We start from the raw sequence: 21882 nt of genomic DNA on the forward strand, positions 1-21882 counted from the left end.
GACTTCCTGTTCTTCTTGGCAGGACACATGTACCCAGCGACTCACACTCTCTACCTTCCAGTTTCCATTTTATGACATGGGTTCAGCAGTTATACCAAAATGTTCTCCGAAAGTGTTTAAAAAATTAAAAGCAACAAAACTTCTTTAAACACACAGTTACGGCATAATTTTAAATCCTTTTTATGTCTTAGTAAGCTTTAAAAAAAATTGAACCTGAACATGGTGGGCAGTACTACAGATCTTGGAACTATCTTTCTGACCATCTTTAAATTTGTCAGAGCTGTACATTCTTGGGACTTTCTTCTCTTCTTCGTTTTTTTTCTTAACAGAACTGTATTTTAGATAACATGGTTGCAGCAGTGATTATTCTATGGCTTCTCTGTATGTGATTACTAGACCTTCACTATCAAGAAGGGACCCAAGACCCTTCACCACTGGCCTGTTAGTGCTGGTCTCCCTCTTCCTCTCTCCCTTTCTCCTGCTTCTTGATAATTTCAACTTTCTGTTAAAAAGTGAGGATTATGTCATCCATCAATGCTGTTTATTCCCTTGTTTTGTTTCTCTGGACCACAGATGAGTGGGACCAACCAGTATTTTTCTTTCCTCTGGCTTTCTTTTTTCTTAACATTAATGTCCTCTTGTTTCTTCCAACTTGCAGCAAATAACAAGATTTCATCTTTTTTCATAGATTTGTAATGGTACATTATACATATGTAACACAACTTCCTTATCCATTTTTCTGGCTTTGGATATGTAGTACTCTTCTATTAAAGTTCTTGTTTTCCTTAGGCAGGCTGAAAACTGGCAGGTAGAAATCCAAGCATTGGTGGTAATCATTGTCTTTGGTGTTTCTATGAGATTAGGATTTATGAAAATTTTTTCTTTATTATCATGTCCTGGGCTGGAGCGATAGCGCAGTAGGTAGGGTGTCTGCCTTGCAAGCAGCCAACATAGCCAACCCGAGTTTGATTCCTCCGCCCCTCTCGGAGAGCCCGACAAGCTACTGAGAGTAACTCACCCACATGGAAAAGCCTGGAAAGCTACCTGTGACGTATTTGATATGCCAAACACAGTAACAGTTGTCACAATGGAGACGTTACTGGGCCCGCTCGAGCAAATCAATGAACAAACAGGAGGATAGTGGCAGTGACAGTGACAGTCTCTTTAGTCCTAACACATCTTGTCAGTTAGGTCATTCCAAGTAAAATGAGGTTAGAACAAATGAGGTCAAATCATCAAGAACATTTTGGCTCTAAAAATCTGCTCTTCAACCCATTAAATGAGCAATATTTTGAATGATATTTGTTTATCTTTATAAGTAATATAGTATTTTTGAGATATACAGAATAAATAAGATGTTGATATCAATGGTATAATATCACTTGATCACTCGACTTCCCGTTAATTGTCGATTTTCTCGAGTGGGCACCAGTAACGTCTCCATTTGTCCCTGTCGCATGCTAGTGTAGCCCAATGGCGTCTGTTCGTTCTAGGAACATGAAGAGCCTCAAAACAAACGTTCAGTGTCTTGATGAAGAAGTCTGACCATCTGGTAGGCGGGCGGCCACGCGGTCTTTTGAGATGCCATTGAATCCAGTTAGTAACAGCTCTAGTCCAGTGGTCGTCTCCAAATCTCATTATGTGTCCAGCCCATCTGATTCCCAATATCACGATCACGATCATGGCCATCCTGTTGTTCGTCAATTGCCTCGAGCAGGCCCCAGTAACATCTCCTTCGTCCTAGCCCTGAGATTTTTTAAAAAGTGCCATATTCAAGGATCTTTCAGGGTTAGGAGAATGAGACCCATCATTGTTACTGGTATTTGGCATATTGGGTACGCCACGGGGAGTTTGCCAGACTCTTCCATGTGGGCAGGTTACATTCGGTAGCCTGCCAGTTTGTCAAAAGTAGGAATGAGATAATATGTCATAATAAGATGTAGCGCAGCTACAAATGTGGCCGCACGCTTCTGGGAGCTGGGTTTTATAGTCTCTGAGTCTTGGCCATTGATGGGATTACATGGTGCCAGGGGGCCAGTTGGTGGGTGTGACCCCTGCCTACTGGAATTTGGAGGATCTGGGTGGAGGATGCTCAGTCCCGATCCGAGCAGGTTTGGAGATCTCAACCCTGGAGATCTCAACCTGCATGCCTTTGTTCATCTGCCAGTAACTTCATGTGTGTGGAGGGTGGTCTCAGCATGGTGGTGGCTGGTTCTGGAGGTCTTCGGCTGCCGGAGCTCTGGTTGGGGAGGGGAGGGAGACTCAACCCGCTCCCCTCCAAGGGGCCCCAGCGAGGACAGCCAGGCGCAGGGGCAGGAGATTCTGCACTGTTGTCTTCCAGGAGCTAGGTTTTATAGTCTCTGAGTCTTGGCCGTTGATGGGATTACACGGCGCCAGAGGGGCAGTTGGTGGGTGTGACCCCTGCCTACTGGAATTTGGAGGATCTGGGTGGAGGATGCTCTGCCCAATATCACTTACACATTTAAATATTTAGGATATCTATATCATTCACATATCTGTGGGTCACTTTTTCTACCTAAGATACATATATTTAATGGAAAAATTACCTTAAAGATAGAGACTATGCAGTAGAGACTGATTAGAATTACAAACAATAGAGAAGAGAACAAGGAGAAGAGGGTGTTTGTCGGGGAGACTTTGGAGTGTTTCCGAGAGAGACAGGATGGGACAGGGCTTTGGGGGCTGGAATAGCGTTAAGATAGAGGGGGTTCACAGAAGCAGCAGTGACTGGAGAAATGGGGAAAAACATACTGATGGAGAACAGGAAGAAAGAGTGAGGGAAACTCAATTGACTCTGTGACTTTGTCCAGTTTATAAAGAAGGAGCAACTAAGAGTATTTGGAGATATTTGATAGCACCAGAACTTACGGCTATGGAATCCCTGAGAGCCATTTTACTTTTATGATGTGGCATAATACTACCAGGGTGAGAGTTTTCTGGAAAATGAGTGAACCAAAAATGGCATTTTTGATCCCCAAATCCAGTGTTCAAGAGTGGACTCTGGCAAGCCCACTGTGCCCCCTCTCTCAGGCTGTCAGGAACTTGGGGTGAGCACAGATCATAGGGGCTGGGGAAGGGCCCATCTGAGGGACATTGCAACTGAAGCAGGAAGGAAGTTGGTGCTCTGTGTGAACTCCATGGCGGACCACTCTTCACCAAGTCAAATAATATTAAGGGATGGGGCAAGACCTAGAATCTCATCTGGAAGATCACAGTATTTCTTCAATAGTCTCAACTGCTTAGACATCCTCTCAGCAAATAAAAATCACCTAGATAATCAAGAGTGCTCACTGGAGCCAGAGTTCATTTGGAGAAGTGGCCCCCTGTGGGTAGGGTTAGTCTCCCATGGACTCTCTCAGCTGTAGCTGCGACTTTCACTGGCCAGACAGTGTCTCACCTCATGTTCCATTTCTGAGAGCTGTGTTTGATAGTTTGGTTTCTGTCATGAGAAGAAAAGAGGCATGTATCTCACACTACTCTCTTTTGTTTGTTTCTGGGCCACACCCAGCAATGCTCAGGGCTGACTCCTAGCTCTGTGCTCAGTGACCACTCCTGGCAGGTTTGAGGGACCGACCGTGTGTGGTGTCTGAATTGCCCGCATGCAAGGCAAACACTCTACCTGCTATTCTTTTGGCCCCCTCAAACTGTTCTTAACCTTCGGGGAGGCAATGTGGCAAGAAATACTGTTCTTTTAGATTGCAGGGTTGTTAAGACCCTATCAAAGCCACCTTTTCCATTAGCAGGTATAAAACACACATTTTTATTTTTGAGTTTCCTCCTGTAGCTCAAGGGAATTCCTATGTGGATTCTTGAAGGTTGGATTTGTTCCACTATATTCTAAATAGACACAATCAGAGCCTCCTTCAGCCAGCCCCTTGCAACATCTCACTTTGCTGTGGCTAAATGTAGTCTCTGGTGTGGAGTCGGAATCTACAGACATCGGCGACTTCCGACACTGGTGGGAGCCTCTGAACAGCTGCAGGGCAGACTGGCGCTGTTTCTTTCTCCTCACTACTGGGTATCAGGAGAACAGGGACAGCCAGAAAATTAGCTTCCTCCACATCACCCCTCCCTACCTCTGTGACCTTCCAAACTTGTGAAAATGCCAAAGTTACACAGGTCACTGTGGATGTTTCTCTGCTTATACTTATTGCCATGATTATAATTACCTTCTGTTAAAGTCAGTCTCCCTCGCTACCTGGAAACCTGCAGAGAGGCGAGATAATGCCTCAGCGTCTATCAGTCAGCCCCAGGCACAGAGGAAGCTCTCACTGGCTGGAAAATTATTGGGATACAATGGCTTATTAATCCTACAAGTTAATTTGACATTTCTACTTTATTATCATTCCTTGAGTTATTTCTAAGGGTACATCTTCCTATTAATATATTTTTATTATCTCTCAACTTGCCGGATTGGATGCATCTGTTTGATGTAATAAATGAGAAAATCCAATCATACCATCCCATCCTAGGAGAAAAAGCCACTTTTAGTACCTATGAAACCTTCGCTGCCACTGGGGGACAGGGACAATTAATTATGCTGCAGTCACTCATTGGGTATTTATTGACAGCTGCTTTGGACTTAATGCTGTACTTAGTGCTGGGAGCACAAGAGAGGGCATGTTGGGAATGATCCTTGCTTCTGGAAGAAGCATCTCTGCCGAGAGGAATGAGACTTGGAAAATGCCAGTCAAGCTAGAATTGCACATAATAAGTAGTGATTTATGTACCACTGACTGTAACTTCTGCTAATTTCAGGACAGTGGAGATTGATGAAGTTCAGGAAAGCAAGCAGCAGTTTCTAAGACACATGGTGCTTTGGCGGGGGGGGGGGCAGAATTTGGGTATCAGGTTGCTGTGATAAGGCAGAACCAACTTGGCAAGGCTGCAGAAAGAGTGTGATTACCAGGTGTTTATCTGGGAATGAAAGTGGAGTAAAGGCAGAACCCTGTGTGCTGGGTTGCAGAGGGGAATGCTATTTGAAAGAGGGCTGCAGATTAATGAATGTCCTTGGGCGAGGTGGTGATGCATGGGCGCATCCACTTGGCAATAGTACTGGATGTATCTGTACAGAAGTGAGACAATAAAAGCCGTGTTTAGAGAAGCTGGGTGGAGACCCACTTCTAGAAGGATGCTGTACTGAGGATAAAGAGTATTTCCTGTCCCCTAAAACACAAGTAAGATGGTGGAGTCATGGACCATTGCCTAATCCAGATTGGGGATGGGATGTGCCCGGTTTTGAGATTCTGCAGAAAATAAAAACTAAGATTTGGGAGAAAACACAAAAAGGCATGATTGCTCTTAAGTTACAGTTGGGGGAAGCAGGCAGTTTTGGGATCTAGAATGAATATTGCTAGTCACAGAAATTCGGAAGTGTAGAAGGGACACTGGTTTGAGATCATAATGTGTATTTGACATGCAGACACGTGACTTAATGGTCTAGGGGGACAGTGCAGAATCCCAGAGTTCTACAACATAGATGAAGGTTAACATGTTCTTTTAAAGAGACATGAAACTTTATGTTCCCCAGATGAATGCAATTTTTCTAAGTCTATCCCTTTTTTTTCTGAGTCATTTCGCTTAACATGATACTTTTAACACCCAAGAATGGCCGACATTAGTATCAGGAGTTTTACCCCATGGCTTGGAGGCCAGCCACACATGCTAGGGGAAAAGGGAGCTCAGATAGAGAAGGGAGCACTAAGTGAAGGGTGTTGGGAGGATCCTCCCAAGATGGGAGAAGCATGCTGAAAGTAGACTATAGACCAAACATGATTGCTACCCGTTGCCTCTTTTGCAAACCACAACACCCAATAGAAGTGAGAGAACAAAAGGGAATGCCCTGCCACAGAGGCAGGGTGGGATGGAGGGAATGGGGGGGTGGGAGGGATACTGGGATCCGTGGTGGTGGGAAATGGGCACTGGTGGAGGGATGGGTATTTGATCATTGTATAATTGAAACCCAAGCACAAAAATTTGTATGTCTACAACTGTACCTCATGGTGTCTCACTAATAAAAATTAAAAAAAAAAAGAAAACAAAACAAAAAAAATAAAGAGACATGAAAATGCTTTCGATTGACAGCTCATAGGCAGATCGTGTTCTGTTATCTGAACCCAATTCTGCAGGAAAGACTTTCCTGATCAACCCCACTGCGTCCCTCCTTGAGACCTATCCAAGATCTTGTGCTTTAATTCACATAACTTTTCATCTAAGGTATTTATCATAACTCTTACTAAATAGAAATATTTAGTTTAATGTCCCTTTTTCTTGTTCAGCTGAAATTTCCAAGGGCATAGGGCTTGCATTTTTCCAAATTCTCTTTCAAACAGAAACAGGGATAAAACATTTATTCATTTTTTTAAAGAACAACAGGCACACACCTCAGTGGTGATTTTTTCCTTGAAGTACAATAAATATGATGAAAACATAATTAAAAATGAAAATACAATGAAAGTGACAGAATTATGTGGGATCTGAAGAGGTCTCTGAATGACTAACAACAGGCCCTGTGGCTTCTGTCAAAGTTCCCATTGGCGTAACTGTCTTGAGAAGTACAGAGTTGAGAGTTATTCATAACATTTGGAGAACTATTTGACCACTATGATATTCCAAAACAACCCAGAAACTAGATTCAACTGGTAGAAAATCTAAAAACCAGTTAGCAGGCAGTTTTGAATAGTTATTGTAGGTGTGGGAAATTTGCAGGGTTGGACCACTTATAAATATGACTTCATTAGGACTGTCTGTATGGCACCAGAAGACAGTGATGATCTATGGAAATGTAAGATAACTACAGCAGCAACGCAGATATGATCAGTGAAAACTAACTATATATAGCCTGAGCTCATGCTGGTTGCACTGAACACAGGGGTATCTGACCAAGGCGACTGTAAAATACGTCATGTCCCTTTTGTGCTGTCACCTGTAGGGAGGTGGATATCACACGACTATTACCTGCAGATGCTGTAGCTTCCTCCAGTGAGAGTGAGAATGTTCACATGAACTTCACAGGGTTCTGATGAGGAGTATGAGATTGGCTAAAAGAAGCTCTAGAAAGGTGTCTGGCACATAGAATGAATATACTGAAGATAAATTTTGTTTGATGGCAATGATGATAACTCAGTCATCAAATAAGGAATATCCTGAAGATGGCGAACAGAAATACATTAGGGATTTAGTTCACAAGGAGACAGCTGCAAGTACTGTGAAATAAACAGCATTGTAGAGAGCACGGGAAGGACATATTTAGAATTGTGTGGTCCATGGATCTAAGAGCGAAGGTGGAGACTCAACTGGGCTGGTACTGTGGCCATCCTTGGCTGCTTCTCTTTCTCCAGATGTGCTTCCGTGCTTTCTGGTTTTCATTATCTTCTGTGCTTCAACACATGCCAAATGCTTAGTTGCAATTCAACCATACTTCCTCTTCACCATAGGGGTTTCAAATAGAGCAATCAAGTTGGTACAATAACAGCAACTCATAGAAACTGTCCTTTCTTATTATCTGGCAGCTATGTTGTGGCACCCCTGGAATCATATACAAGCAAATACAACCTTTCCAAGATTGGATTTATGATCAGCTCTCTGAAACTGTCTCCATCTTCCCACAACCACCCAGTGACTTATCCTTAACAACTTCTTTTCCTTTATATCTGCTTACCTCAAGGCACCCAAGTTCACTCCTTTCAATTTCTCAAAACGACTATGACGGAGTACACTTCGCTCTAGATCCAGACAACGCCATGCTCATTTGGGCAAGTGCAAGAAAAGACTCTCCACAAACATTCCTGTCTCCTTGTGTGCCTTTCTTTGTAGAGCACTGAAGTGCAAATCTGCTTATTTTTTCCCAGCTGAACACCCATCAAGGGCTGTCTATTAAACTAAATTCCCTTACATGTCCCACAAGACTCCTTGAAGGATGCTTCTGACTTGTCCATCTCAGGCTTGAGTCAATGGTATGTTTCCCACATAGTTCCAACAAATGCATCCTCCATTGGCCCTGTTTACATCCCCAAATCATACTTTTTATGAATCAGAGCCTTATATCAGTCAGTTCTCTTTGGCAGCTTTTCTCCCCATTGCTTTCTTTGGTTTTATCCTCAGAATCCTATTGGTGCTAAGCTCCCAAAGGTTTCTGATTTTTATTTTTCTCTCAGGCTTGTTAGTCTCTATGTAACACACTCTTATATTTGCAATATTTGCATTATATTTCTATTATGTTCTGTGGTTATAAATCACTGTATCACTGTCTTCCTGTTGTTCATCTATTTCCTCGAGCAGGCACCAGTAACGTCTTCTTCGTCCTAGCCCTGAGATTTTAGAAAGTGTCACATTTGAGGCTCTTTTGTGGTCAGGGTAATGAGACCCATTATTGTTACTGGGTTTTGGCATATTGAATACTCCACGGGGAGTTTGCCAGACTCTGCCGTGCAGGCAGGATACTTTCGGTAGCCTGCCGGGTTCTCCAAGAGTTAGAACTAGATATAGTCATGTCATTTTCTATGTGACGTTTTTTCATAGATTGGAAACACGCCTCTGTTAGCATCTGGACTTAACATTCACCTTCTCCTTCCAACCCCCTTAAAAAACTTGAGTCACCATGAATTACAAAGCTATCAAAAGTATTGCATTTCAGGCATACAATATTACATCACCAATTCCTTCACTTTTTATGAATTTTTTGAATTTTTGAATTTTATGATTTTTTTGAAATTTATGAATTTTTATGAATAGTGTCCACTTCTCTCCACCAATATCCCAGTTCTTCCCCCCCCTTACCTCCCCCCTACTTCTTTGTTTATGGAAAGCATGGATTTTTATATCATTTAGACACTGTTCATATATCTGTTCTTGATGTCAGCTCTGGGTTTGAGGGATGAACACTCCACTAGATACACTAAATGACAGGGGGAAGGGACTCTATTAAATTTTATAAATATCAACTGCATTCATAACTAGGAGGTCATTAAGCCACACTATCCTCAATGAACATATACCTTCATGGCCTCAGGGGGCACTATAAAACCATGAGTGACAGTAACCCCCTGCACCCCCAATTATATATCTGTCATATTTATAGTTTATCTCTTACTGACTTACTCCAATACTTACTTTCCCCATTTTTCTATGAGAAGTTGAAGGTTGAGTATGGTTAGAGTTGTTTTGCAATGTGTCTGTTTTTCAAAGCAGAAAACATCTGTTTTCCACCAAGGGAACATTAGTAATTATTTAATTACCCACCATTAACAAAAGGCAGTGGGACTTAGCATTTTTTAAAAATTAATGGTCATTCCATAGATACAGTGAAGAAATGAACATATACAAACATACATTTTGCTGAGTATCACAGCATCTGCAAAGGAAGTGTCTCTTGTCACTGTAAACTCTTTCCCCGCATCATCCCAAGGGAAAAATCAATTTCTAAGTGAAGTAGAATCATGTTAAAGTTGGCAGTACCAGAAATGTGAAAAAAGACTGCCATCTGGAAAATGAGTATTAATAACTAAAGAACTTCAGGTTCTAACATAAATGAAAGATATTTAAAAGATCTTGACAGTATTCCTCTTTCTCAAAAATGGAATATATCTTATACTGCTGAAAAATGCATCATGAGACCTCAAATATGTTATATGAGTTTGCTAAAACTAATTTAGTAATATTAAAAATCAAGAAATAACATGATTTTCTCTGGGAAAATGTGAAACTGTGTCATATTAATTGAACACTGCTGTGGTAGACAAGTAAGATGATTTGCATGGATGGCAATCAAGAAGGAACTCTCTAGAAATGGGATTTAAACAAAAATGATAGATGGGAGAAAAGCCATACTAGCTTTGTTTAGAACAGTAACAATGGCAAAAGACTTTTATTTTAATTCCCCCTCCTCCTTTGTATTTAGAAATCATGAAGGAAAGAATATATTTTGTTCATTGTCCTCAGTATCCAGTGAGGCAAGAGAAAAGAAGCATTTTTTCAGCTCCTTGTTTGTTCAGTCAGTCAAACTTAAAGGGCGAGGCAGGGGGGATATATGCCTATGTCCTCTTGAATTGAGCTAGAATATACACATCAATAACAGGATGGTATGACAACTGCCAGTGCTGTGTTCAGGATACAATCTAGTCCCTAGTCTCTCTGTGCTTTTCAGAGTCATGGGGACAAGGGAGTATTAGTTCAGTCTTTCATTGTTTCTTCACATCCTAAGACATACAGTTACAGATCACCTGTTTGATTTTTTTTTGGGGGGGGGGTTGCAGGGTAGCCTAAATCATTCTGTATAGAGAAGATGATATAAAATTATCAGAGGAGCAATAAAGAAGGAAAGAAATTCAGGGGAATGCTGAGTGGACATAACTCCTGGTACTATTACTGTCTATCCAATGGATGGCCCATGAAGAAGTCCGAAAAATTCTTCCTTTTAGAATTTTTAGATTGTCACAGGTGACTATCAACCAGTTGGGATTCCAGAAGAAGAAAAAGCAGTCATCTGAACTAGACTGTGCATAGTTCCTTAGGCAGGGCACCATATGTACTTGTCCAAGACACTGCAATAAGCCTGGTAAAACAGCAGGGTGCTGTCCAAATAGCTCTCGACTGAGTGAGTGGTCATTTTGTATTCAGGGTAAAGTGGTAGGAATGATTGGAATGGCATATAAATTGCCTCTATTATGTCATGAGGCACCTCAAGAACAAATATTTGAGAACCTCCAGAGGGAGAGTGTCATACAGCAGTTGAGAACATGGGCTGGAATCAGAGTCATATTGTGTCCCAAAATTACCCCTTGCCAGGGATGTGATCTTAGGTTGATAACCTCTCAGTGTCTCAATGTCTTCATTTGTGAAATGGAACTAAGAGTATCACATGGAACACTTATGTGACAAGTACATCATGAGCTAACAAGCAATAAATGAAGTGTGTAGAACAGTGCCTGCTACCTGGAAATCAGTCCATTAGTATTAACCACATTGAAACAATTTGTATCAGGACTTGAGAGATCAAAGGGATGAGCATACATTTTGCAGGAGGGAGGTGTGCTAGCCACCACATGGTTTCCCAACCACCATCAGGGGCTCCACCCACACACACCCAGAGAAGTGCAACAGGAAGAGTCTCTGAACACTGCTAGGTGTTAATGAGATCTACTATAAATCTGGATAAAAACACTTGTCAGTGTGTTAAATTCAGTATTATCCTCTAATATTTTCATGTCTATTTGCCCCAACCCCCACCTTGACAATGTTGGAAAACAAAGAGGTGAGGAATGGGTCTTTGAGATTCCCCCCCCCCCCCCCATTTTCCAGGTGAGAGACCACAAGCCATCGTCTGCAAGGGCAATGTCTAAGACCAGGTTACTCATGATAACTTGGTTTGGATTCCACATCTAGCTTCATGTCATTCTCAAACATGATCATAGAAAAAAATGCAATGTGAAAAATGGGTATCATCATCACGATTCTTAGAGGTCTTAGTATATAGGACTTGAACGTTTGATTATTAAGAGCTTATTGAGCAACAGGTAACAGAATTATAGCCCTTGGTAATGTGTATAAGTTTTTATGGAAAGATATCTATAGCTAATGGTTGTAGAGAAGCCTGGCATTTTTTTCCTAGTTATGCAATTTACATGCAATTTTCCTAGTTATGCAATTTACATGAAATTGATGCAAAATTGTTAAGTAACATGGAGGGATGAATCATTCATTATAATATCCCAGAACATAAGGATACTGTTTTTATTTTAACAGTCCAACCAACCAACCAACCAATCAATTGGCTTTCTAAAACCTATTCTTGGGTATTCCAAGAGAAACCAGTGATAAAACAACTTTGAATAACCATCATTGCGACACAAGCTATTATGTTTGTAGCCTGGTGGCATCCTTTAATGCAGACAAGTGTTCTGTTTTTATGAATTTCAGTGTGAGTGCTCATCTTCTATAACCACATCATGGCAAAAGTAAACTTTCACTTTTTTACCCTACTGGAGACACCACTAGGCAACTGAAAAATCCAAGGCATTCATTTAGTTGAGAATAGTGCTTTTACCATTCACACCATTCCCCTGATTTTATAGTGCTTACAGGTCATTACATTACATTGCTTAGAACTGATTTCTCAAAACTCTTCCAGATTATAAATGTTGCTTTACTTCAATATGTTTATAAAAATAGGGATAAAATTTCAACTTCAAAAAAGGTTGAGGCTTAAATAGTTTCCAGATATTAAGTATTTAAATACAGTTTTCTTTGAATATATTATCCTGCAAGCTTCTCTTCTCCCCACTTTGCATGTTTTATACCTCAAAGATAGATATTTAATTTCAAAGTTGACACTAATCACCAAAGAGCAGTTGAAACTCAACTATATTATAAAATTTTCTGAACTAAAGGGAAAAATTGTAATTTATTTATGGTTTTACAATTTTGGAATGACAACCCAATCACCAAATATTTAAATTCTATCCCATAATAATTTCTGCACCAGATATGTCCAGAATAAAGAAACTCAGGACTCTGATTGTCTCTTTCCAATTTTTTCCAGTATATTTTCAGTTGTACCAAAAATAATAGATTGTTTGTAATCTTCAGAATTAATAATTTTCTCAAGAAAATAGGAGAAGGTAAACTACAAGTGGGATTGAACAATAGCCAATTTCTCCAGAAGAGATCAAAGTTTTGTCTTATCTAAAACATTATAGAAACCCTAGTAGAGTAACTCTCACTCTAACACTATAAAGTAACTCATGTGATCAGTTTAATGTTAGCACTTCCTCATAGGAAAAAAAAAACCTTTTATTTTACCTCAAGGCCATAAAAAAGAAACAAAAGTATCCCAGAGATGGTAGACACTGTATCAACTGGGGAATATTTAATCTAACTAGGAGTTTTTGTTTAGATAAGTCTCTTGATTTAATTTTTCCTCAAAAGAAGCTTTCAGATGTTTTTTCAAAATCTGTTTCTCAATTATGATATTTGGAGGAAGCCATGAAGAACTGGGGGAGGGGATGCCCTTCAGCTGAATATCAGATGTCGGAGAGCTTCTTTTTATCATCCTACTCTGGGCTAAACTGCATTATTCAATAGTTGATAGTATGATATTTTCTTGGGTCAGAGAAAAAGCAGATTTGAAATTAGTTTCACATGTGTTCCAATATTTGCCTTATAGTTTAGCCCAATACTAAGCTGTAGCTATTTACATTGCTTAGAACTGATTTCTCAAAACTCTTCCAGATTATAAATGTTGCTTTACTCCAATATGTTTATAAAAATAGGGATAAAATTTCAACTTCAAACAAGTTTGAGGCTTAAATAGTTTCCAGATATTAAGAGAACTAGTTAGGAAAGGATACAGTTAAATTCCTTAAAGGGTATAATTTGCTTATTTTTAAAAGTGGTTTTATTAAATAGAAGACTTCTTTTTTCCTTTTCATTCACAGCTTCAGTATTTAATGCCTAAGCTGGTTATTTTATCTAGTTGCATTTGATTTTAGTGAAATTTTAAATAATGTTAATACAATGAACTTCTTTCAGATAGATTTGTTAAGGATCTTTACAGATGGACAGGTATAGATTGAATCTCCACTGTTGATTACAAATTTCTAGTCTATCAAACAGACATGTATTTTGTTTAACAAATCTGCTACAGAACAAGTTGCTTGTGGAAATCTCAAAACAATTCCAAGAGTCCTCTCCTTAGCACTTCATTTCTCTGAAAGAGGAGCTTTAAAGTTACCCCAGAATAATGAGGTATTTCTTTGTTTCACTTAATTAAAATGCTGTACTTCTCCAAGACTCAAACTCGACACTCCTTATTCAATCTTGAAAAGCTTATGTCAAGTGAAAACAAAGTTGCCTTCTCTTACTGAAATTTATGCATGAGATATTTAATGTTCAATGTAAATAAATAGACGCACTTACCTGGTATTACAGTGGAAAGAGCTGAAAGTGAGGAAAGTTTCGATGGATTGAAAAGAAACGGAAAGAGCAGCCGCCACGAGCATCAGCGGAGGCTTTTTGGCTTTCCAAGTGGCAGCAATAGCAGCTCTGGCCCGGTACCTTTGTGTTATGTAACATCTTATTAATATTAGCCATCAAACTGCTACCAAGCTGGTGAGGCACTAGAGGGCAAGAGTGTCACACACAAGCGCCAACGCCAAGGGACCAGCTTTGGTACCACTTCGGGGAGACAGATGCTAACTACGCTGATGAATAACACGCTGCCCGAATGCAGCCGTGAACTTGTACTATTCCTCCAAGAATATTTTAAATGTTAATTTTCTGACTAGCGGAAGAGTTAACAGGCTGCCAGATAGGCACAAACACATCCCCACACCATGCCAAACTTTCAGGCTCATCTTTACCCACCTACACTTCTCCGGGAGGCTGCATCCTTGCATCGTCTGATTGCCAACGTGCTTCAGAGCCAGGAGAGGCACAGACTGATTAAATCCGAGAGTCGCTTTCAGGACCCGTTATGCTCCAGCCGCCAGAAACTTCTCCCGCGCGCGTGGATGCCGCCCCTGAACCCCGCTTTCCGGGTCTCCGGGGTGGTGGTCTCCGCGAGAGGTCGGCGGGGAGCGCGGCGGTGACCTCGGGTGCCGCGTCCGCCCCAGCGCTTTCCCGGGCCGCGCTCACAGCGCCACCTGCAGGCGGCCCCGCCGTCGGGGCGCGACGCGGGGCGGGGAGTCCGGGGGAAGCGGGGCGGTCCTGGTCCTGCAGCTGCCCCGGGTGGGGGCGCGCGGGTGGGGGTCCCCACGCACCGAGCGGGGTGCGGGCGCGCGCAGTGGGCGTGGCGGCCTCAGCCGGGCGGAGCCGGGCGGTAGTGCGGGGATCCCCAAGTCCTTGCCGCCGCCGCCCCCCAACTCCGGGGCGCTCCTAGGCCAGGGACGGGGGCCGAGGGACGGGACTCCCTCCGGGCACCGATCCCCGCTCCCGCCCCGCCCGGGTGGCCCGGCCCATCTCCGGTGCCACGGCGACCCGGGTCACCCCAGCGCGCCCCCGGCTGCTCCGGGTGGGTGGCGGCCACCTAGGACGTGACGGAGACCGGGATGGGAGCCAATGCCCCGGGCGGCCCCGGGAAGGTGAGGCGTCACCGCGTCCTCCCTTCGGATCGCGCTCCTGCCTGGGACACCGACCTGGCAGCGCCTGGGGGTCGGCGTGGAGTCTGCGAGAAGCTGGGCGTTTGCTCCAGCCGCTCCGTGCTCGGCCCCCGCTTTCCCGTCCCGCAGGCGTAGGGGGAAACTGCAGTGACATGTGGGGCACACGGCGGCGGGGGCGGGGTGTGCACTCGTCAAAACTAGGGTTTGGAGATCCCCCCATCCCCCATCCAGTATTTGCAGGCTCATTTTGATCCACTAGTTTCTTATCATGCTCCAGAGTTTTGGAGCGTGATGGTGTGGGGCGTGGTGGTGTGGGGGTGGGAGGGAGATCTGCTAATAATTTACAGTGAATATTTGTGGTTTTGATTCCCAGCAGCCCCCCCAACCCCCGCCCCACCTCGCTCTGGCAACAGCCCCCCCAACCCCCGTTTGTTTGGAGAGATCCATCCACCACCCCACCAACCGGCCCGTTTGCGTCAGGGTAACAGCCACTGTGTGACTCCGTGGAAAGCCACGTGTCCTCCTGGCTGCTGGAATTGGTTAAATACTTAAGATCCAGATCTGGTCAATCAGAGACAAAAATAAAAAGCACCTATCGAGTGGCCTTTTTTTTTTTCTCTCCCCTTAAAAGAAGTAGAAGGCAAAGTCCTCTTCTTCAGTGCTTTGCAGAATAAGGCCTTAGCTTAGCACCTCACAAATTTCTCCACGTGGAGACTGAGACTTGAGGATTCCTCCCTGGGAAAGAAGCAGGGAGGTTTACTGGAAGCAGGAGAAAGTCCTCGTTCTGACGCAGACATCAGAGTTCAGAGTCCAGCTGTTGCTGAAAAAAAAAAAATCCTTACCTCTGGATGTTTTCTTATACAGAATCACCAAAATCACATGCCTTAAGGCAGCTTGACTTAAAATTTCTGTCCATTGGCTTTGAAAGAGACCCAAATGATACAGAGCGGATGTCGATGGACTTTCTGAGAGTATTTGGATACGGTATATAGAGACTTGATTAGATTCTAATGTTCCAAAGTAATTGGTTTGGAATTTAAAATGTCAAAGTTTTATGCTTTTCTTGGTCTGCTTGGGTAGATTACAAAAGTGATGGAACAAATAGCACCTTTGAAAGCCAACAAAAATAGTGGAGTGTAATTAATATTCTTTAACTCGATGACATGTGTTGGATTGTTTTCAGTTATTAAATGTTTCTATTGGAGTCATCGTGGAAGTTCTTGCCTTTTAGAATTTTAAGAAACAAACATATATTTATACTCACTTTCTTTATATCTTTGTCAACCATGAAATTATACTTGTATCATTTTAGTTATTAATAAAAGAAGACCATCCACAATGACTGTGAGATTACAACAATCCTTTAATAGAAAAGCATAAATATTCCATTCCTTAGTTGTTTATAATAAATTAATGTAGAAGTAAAAAAGTAATGTAGAAGTAAAAAAGTCAGGTTCTTCTCCAAGATTTCATGAAGTGGCCAAGATTCCTGAATCTGTTCATTCCCCAGTGGCCTGAGGTGTCAGAATAGGCATGTATTTACTCAGGTTGTGGCTTCAGTGTCAGAGCATGTCATACCTGCCAGAGGCCCTCAGTTCTATTTCCAGCACCACAATGAGCCTCCCTCCCCCCCCCTCAGTTCCTGAGAATTTTTGGAGATGGCCTTGTTCTTTCTTACTGGTCATTATTGAAAAATGACCCCCATTAAAAAAAAGAGAGAAGGGAAGAAAAGGCAGCTGAATATGTTATCTTGCCCTCTGTCATCTTCTCACAAAGAACACCAATGTATTCTACAAAATAAGATATTTAGTGCGTTTGTGACCTCATTTTGGGATTTTCTTCAATTAAGTTGGACCGAAACCACAAATTTTCCAATACTTTAGGATAAACAGTCATGGTCATGGGCAGCCGCTGCTTCCATCCCACCTTCGTAGGACAGGCATCTTTGGGTCATGCCATCTTTTCTCCTTTAGTCCAACTTCAGGATTCTGAAGTTATTGCACACTTTTGAAACTTAAGCTGGTGTAAGGGCATATTGATACATCAATCTCTATTCTCCTTCATTGCCTGACTACTGTGGAGTGAGGAGACACAGGAAGGAGTCAGTAGCAGTCTTCATTGTCCCTGTCCCCTCTCTCCGTCCCTTCCTATCTTCATTCCCTAACTCACAGCTATTCAGGCTAGGGGACAATTTTCCCTGCAGACAGAAACTCCAATTTAGGCTAACACCAGTTAAAAGTCAACACAAAATCTTGGGCTGAGACTTAGGTGGAGAAAGCTTCAGGTTGGTGAAGCACCTCAATCTCATCATCTCTAAATGAACTTTTGCATTATTTTGTGATAAGATAGCTGGAACTGCCGGCTCATCTTCAGGACACATGTGTGATTTTATGTATTGTTCCAAGTCATGGTAACGTGAAAGGAGCTCAAAATCAGATCAGCAAAAGAACTGGTTGGGAGGAAGAGAAGTGCATGGGTTTCTGGAGGACTGTGAGCAATGAGTTGTGCCCTCCAGTGAGAAGTGTAGGGTCAAATGAGTACAGTGGACCCACCCTAGGTGATAAAAAGCCATTATTAATAGACTAGAATGGAATGGTGGTTTCTACATTTCAGCTTGCATCATTTACCCCTGGAATGCTTATAAAGTCATGGTTTCCTGGGTCCTACTCCCAGATTCTGTAGGTGTGGAATGGATCTTGAGAATTTGCATTTTGAACAACTTGCAGTTGGTGGGGGAGTTGCTAATCTGAGACCACTTTATCCCCTCTCACCTGGGTTGGAGCATTAAGAGAGCAGTCCGTATCTTTAGGTGGGTCTAGATGAAGGAGCATGTATTATTATATAAGCACCTGGTTTCAAAATGAAGTCCATGTTAATGAAAATCGTAATAAGTATGCAATCAATTGAACATTTTAACGACTTTCTGTACAACCAATTAGGGAAACTGCCAAAGAAAACGATTTGTTAAAAAATACAGGGTCTTTGGTGTGGATTTCAGAAGAGAACAGGCTCACTCGTAGCCTTGTAGGGCAGCTTAGGCTCATTTGTGTTTTCTACAGCCCTGGAAATGGGGTTGTGCACACTAGCTGTCATTTATAGCAAACTAAAGAAGAGGCAGTGTTTTCATCGTGTGTAGGTCTGGTTTTGTCCTGCGCAGATTACAAAAATCACTTTCATGATGAGTGATATGGAAATCGCTTATTTCATCATGCCCTTTTATTTTGCTATGATTTGTTTTGAGAAATCTTGTACACGTTATTTTCTATCATTTCTGTTTAATTTTCAAATGCTTTGTCCTCAGAAATAGCTTTGTTTCCTCCAAGAGACTAATTTAAATTCTTCTGCATAAAGTATTCTGTATGTAGTTAATTGCAGGCTTTCAGCGATGACTCTTGGGCAGTATAAACATAGCCATAACTATGTTTTTATATAGATATATACTGGTTGGAATGACTGTTGTTTTTCTCTACCTCTTAAAAATATTTATTTATTTTTTGATTGACTGTGATTTGCAAAGTTTTTTGTAACAGAGGTTCAGGGTGAAGTGTTGCTCAGCATCTTTTGATTTGGAGAGAAACATAGTAGATATTTTTATTATTTTCTTTCTTTCTTCCTTTCTTTTTTTAAAAAAATGCATGATCAAAACAATGAAATATAAGGAGAGGAATATCCTGGTTAAATGCAAAGTAGTTTTCTCCAAAGCCTCATTTTTAACAATAGGGATTCAAGATCATTATATTTTCTTTCTACATGGGGCAAACCCTCTGGAAAAGGAAAATATGTGGTTGGTTGGACAAATGAATCCAAATCTTAAAACATTCACTCCTTAAAGCTGTTTATGTAATACATTGGAGAATTATTCTTTGAAATATTTCAGTACTTTGGAATATTCAAGTAGTTTGTACCTCTGGTAATGTAGATGAATTACACAGTTAAAACACAATTCTCTGTTGATCAGGGAAGGATATAAGGTAAACAGGAACTCTCCAGTGTTCCGAAACTTATAATAACTTTGTATTTACAGGATAGGAGAAAAAATACTATTGTTTTAGTCAAGCTGACCTACTCTGAGGGAACCATTTTCTGGTGTTTGTGAAAAATCCCAACTGTAACACAAGGTTGAAATTTTCACTTTTTAATGTAGGAGAGAAGTTAAAATGACTGAAGCCAGAACAAAAAGCCATGTCACATGCTGGAGTATTGTATAGATGTATTATGCAGTCTGTTCCAAAGCTCAGCAAAGTATTATTGCAATTGCGTAAAACTAGAAAATCAGGCTTAGGAGGTGTAAGTAATATTCCCAAGTTCCATGAGCACTCATGATGACCTGTAAGTTAGCTAGGGGTGGAGTGGAGAATAAAGAAAAGAAAAACATACGATAGTAATTTAATTTCTGAAACTCAGACTTATTTTTTATGTATTTTCACAGTAAATTAGTTTGAGACTGAGCAAAAATATATGAGCAGATATTTGCACCTGTCTACAAGATACATGTGCATACATTTTGTATATGTATGATGTGTACATAGTGTGTATGTGAATACATGTATATGTTATATTATAGAATTCTAATATAGAGTGTATACACATAGGCAAATATGCTTCAGAAATATAGTGCTGAGATGGGATGATGTACTCACCTCCTGATTTCTAAAATATTATTACACAGATTTTACTTCACAGTTAATTCAATGAAGCTTGACCAGGTAGTATCTACTCTTGTAAGTGCTTCAAGGAAAACGCACCAAGTACTGAGATATATAGAGGAACCTAACTTAGTTTGGGAAGAGCTGAGGGTATATAGAGGGTCAGTAGCTTCCAATATCATTGATTTTCAGTGAATCATGGTACTTGGTCTTACTGATTCATTTTTGCAGGAAATATCCACAGTCACAAAGACTCAGGGTCATAGTGAGATGGGCGAGTGTATGTGAAAGAGTTGGATTTCAATAGCTTAGCACTATTCTGTGCTGGAGAAGTCTCAGTGTTTGGCCTCCCTTGACCCCATTCAATTGTTTACTGGAGGATTGAATAACTATGCAACCAGTCATTTTCTTTACTTAAAAGTTTAATTTTCTCCACAGTCACGTACTCGTGTTAAAACTCTTCCAGTCCTTCCTCCCTTTACTAGATATTGCCTTTCCTTCTTATTTTTCTTCTTCAAAAATCTTTGTGATAAGTACTGTTAAACAATCAACAGAGATTCAAACAAAAATTTATCAATTGTGTGGATATTCCGATATTTGTTTTTAATTTTTACCATTTTTTGTGCCACACCTGGCAGTGCTCAGGACTTTTTTAAGGCTCTGTGCTCAGGGATCACTCCTAGTAGTGCTCAGGAGACCATATGTGGTGCTGATCGTTTGAACCCAGGGCAGCCGTGTGCTAGGCTATTTGCCTGCTATACTATATCTTAGTAAATGGCCCCAACATTTCCACATTTCTGAATCTTGACTAATATCTAGTGTTTATTCAGATGTCCAGTATATTCACATTTTTGTCCTTGATAAAGTTGACTCAGTGCTTCCTTGCAGTAGAATCTACTTGGAGAGATGTGTTCTGGTCCCTAGCGGTGAGGTCTGTTTGCCTGTTCACTTTGGGTCCTTAATCTCTCCTGGTCAAGAAAAACAAAGGACTTTTCCAAGGTTGAATTAATAAAAAGATATGTCAGGACTACATAAGAAAGGACCATGGAATGTGTAAAATGTTATATAGAGGCACAGACTTTTTAAAGGAGGTTACCAGATTGATTATGTTTATAAGAACAAAAAATAATCCCTACAAATCAGATTAAATTGACTTATCTGAGACCTAAATCTTAGTGTACCATGAATAGAACATGATTTTATGTCCATTTTTGTTTTTAAAAGAGAATTCCATTCCAATTCTTCTGTTAGTCAAAGTGGAGCTAGTAATAAATTTAGTAGATGTTATGTGAGAATGTCATCTGACCACCTCCCATCCATACCAGAAACTTTCATTTTCCTCATTTCCCTTAATTGCTACAGAAGTTCTCAGTGGAAGGCCCTGTGCTGGCTCTCTGGCAATGTTCAGCCGGTCCTTTCCCCAAAGCAATAGCATTTGTATCCTGACACGTTGCTGTCTAGGAGGAAACAGCAGCAAGTTTACACAGACTGTGACTCAGTTCTAGAGAACCAGGTGAAACAAGAAGATTGTATGATTATTTCTGGGAACCTCGAGTGCTAACAGTTGCCAGAGAAGGACCCATTATCACTCTGACCTTATGGTCCTTGAGTGATGCCCTCTTTTAAAGGATGCTTAGGATCTTTGAATTGTTTAAGCACTGATGTTCAGAAGATGATTTTTCTTTGGCGGAGATAGGGGTGGAGGTGGGAGCTGGGGCTGGGTAATCGTTTGGGCCACACCAGCTGTGCTCAGGCTTGCTCCTGGCTTTATGCTCAGGGATCACTCTTGGCAGCACTCAGGGGACCATACAAGACAAGACCATATCCATGGTGTTATCTCTCTGAATCAACTTCTGAACAACAATTGTGTCTCCCAAAGTCTTGTTGAGGAGGTGGAAGTCTGGCTCTGGGCTTTAGCCCTGATGGTAGAAATCCTGTTCATGTAATCTTATCGTGTTCTATAGGATTTTTTTTTTTTGTGTGTGTGGTGATGGGGCTGCACAGGGGTTACTCCTGTGGTGCTCAGGGATTGGGAGTGGGGGTGCAAGGCAAACACCCTACCTGCTGTAGTATCATTCTGGCCCCGAGTGTGTTTTATTTGAAAGCCAGGAAATGGAATA

The 21882-nt window shown here is 41.4% G+C and overlaps 1 protein-coding gene across 1 annotated transcript in view; it reads right to left on the reverse strand.

Moving 5' to 3' along the window:
• The window catches only part of LOC130026079 (bifunctional heparan sulfate N-deacetylase/N-sulfotransferase 3), a 158456-nt gene extending 144390 nt beyond the window's left edge, over positions 1–14066 (reverse strand). The window contains exon 1 of the mRNA XM_056116770.1: positions 13936–14066. The gene's annotated coding sequence lies outside the window, so the exon portion shown is untranslated. The remainder of the gene's footprint in view (positions 1–13935) is intronic.
• Between the last annotated feature and the right edge of the window lie 7816 nt (positions 14067–21882).

This window comes from Sorex fumeus, unplaced genomic scaffold, assembly GCF_029834395.1.
Source record: "Sorex fumeus unplaced genomic scaffold, SorFum_2.1 ptg000033l, whole genome shotgun sequence".
NCBI classification, from domain to species: domain Eukaryota; kingdom Metazoa; phylum Chordata; class Mammalia; order Eulipotyphla; family Soricidae; genus Sorex; species Sorex fumeus.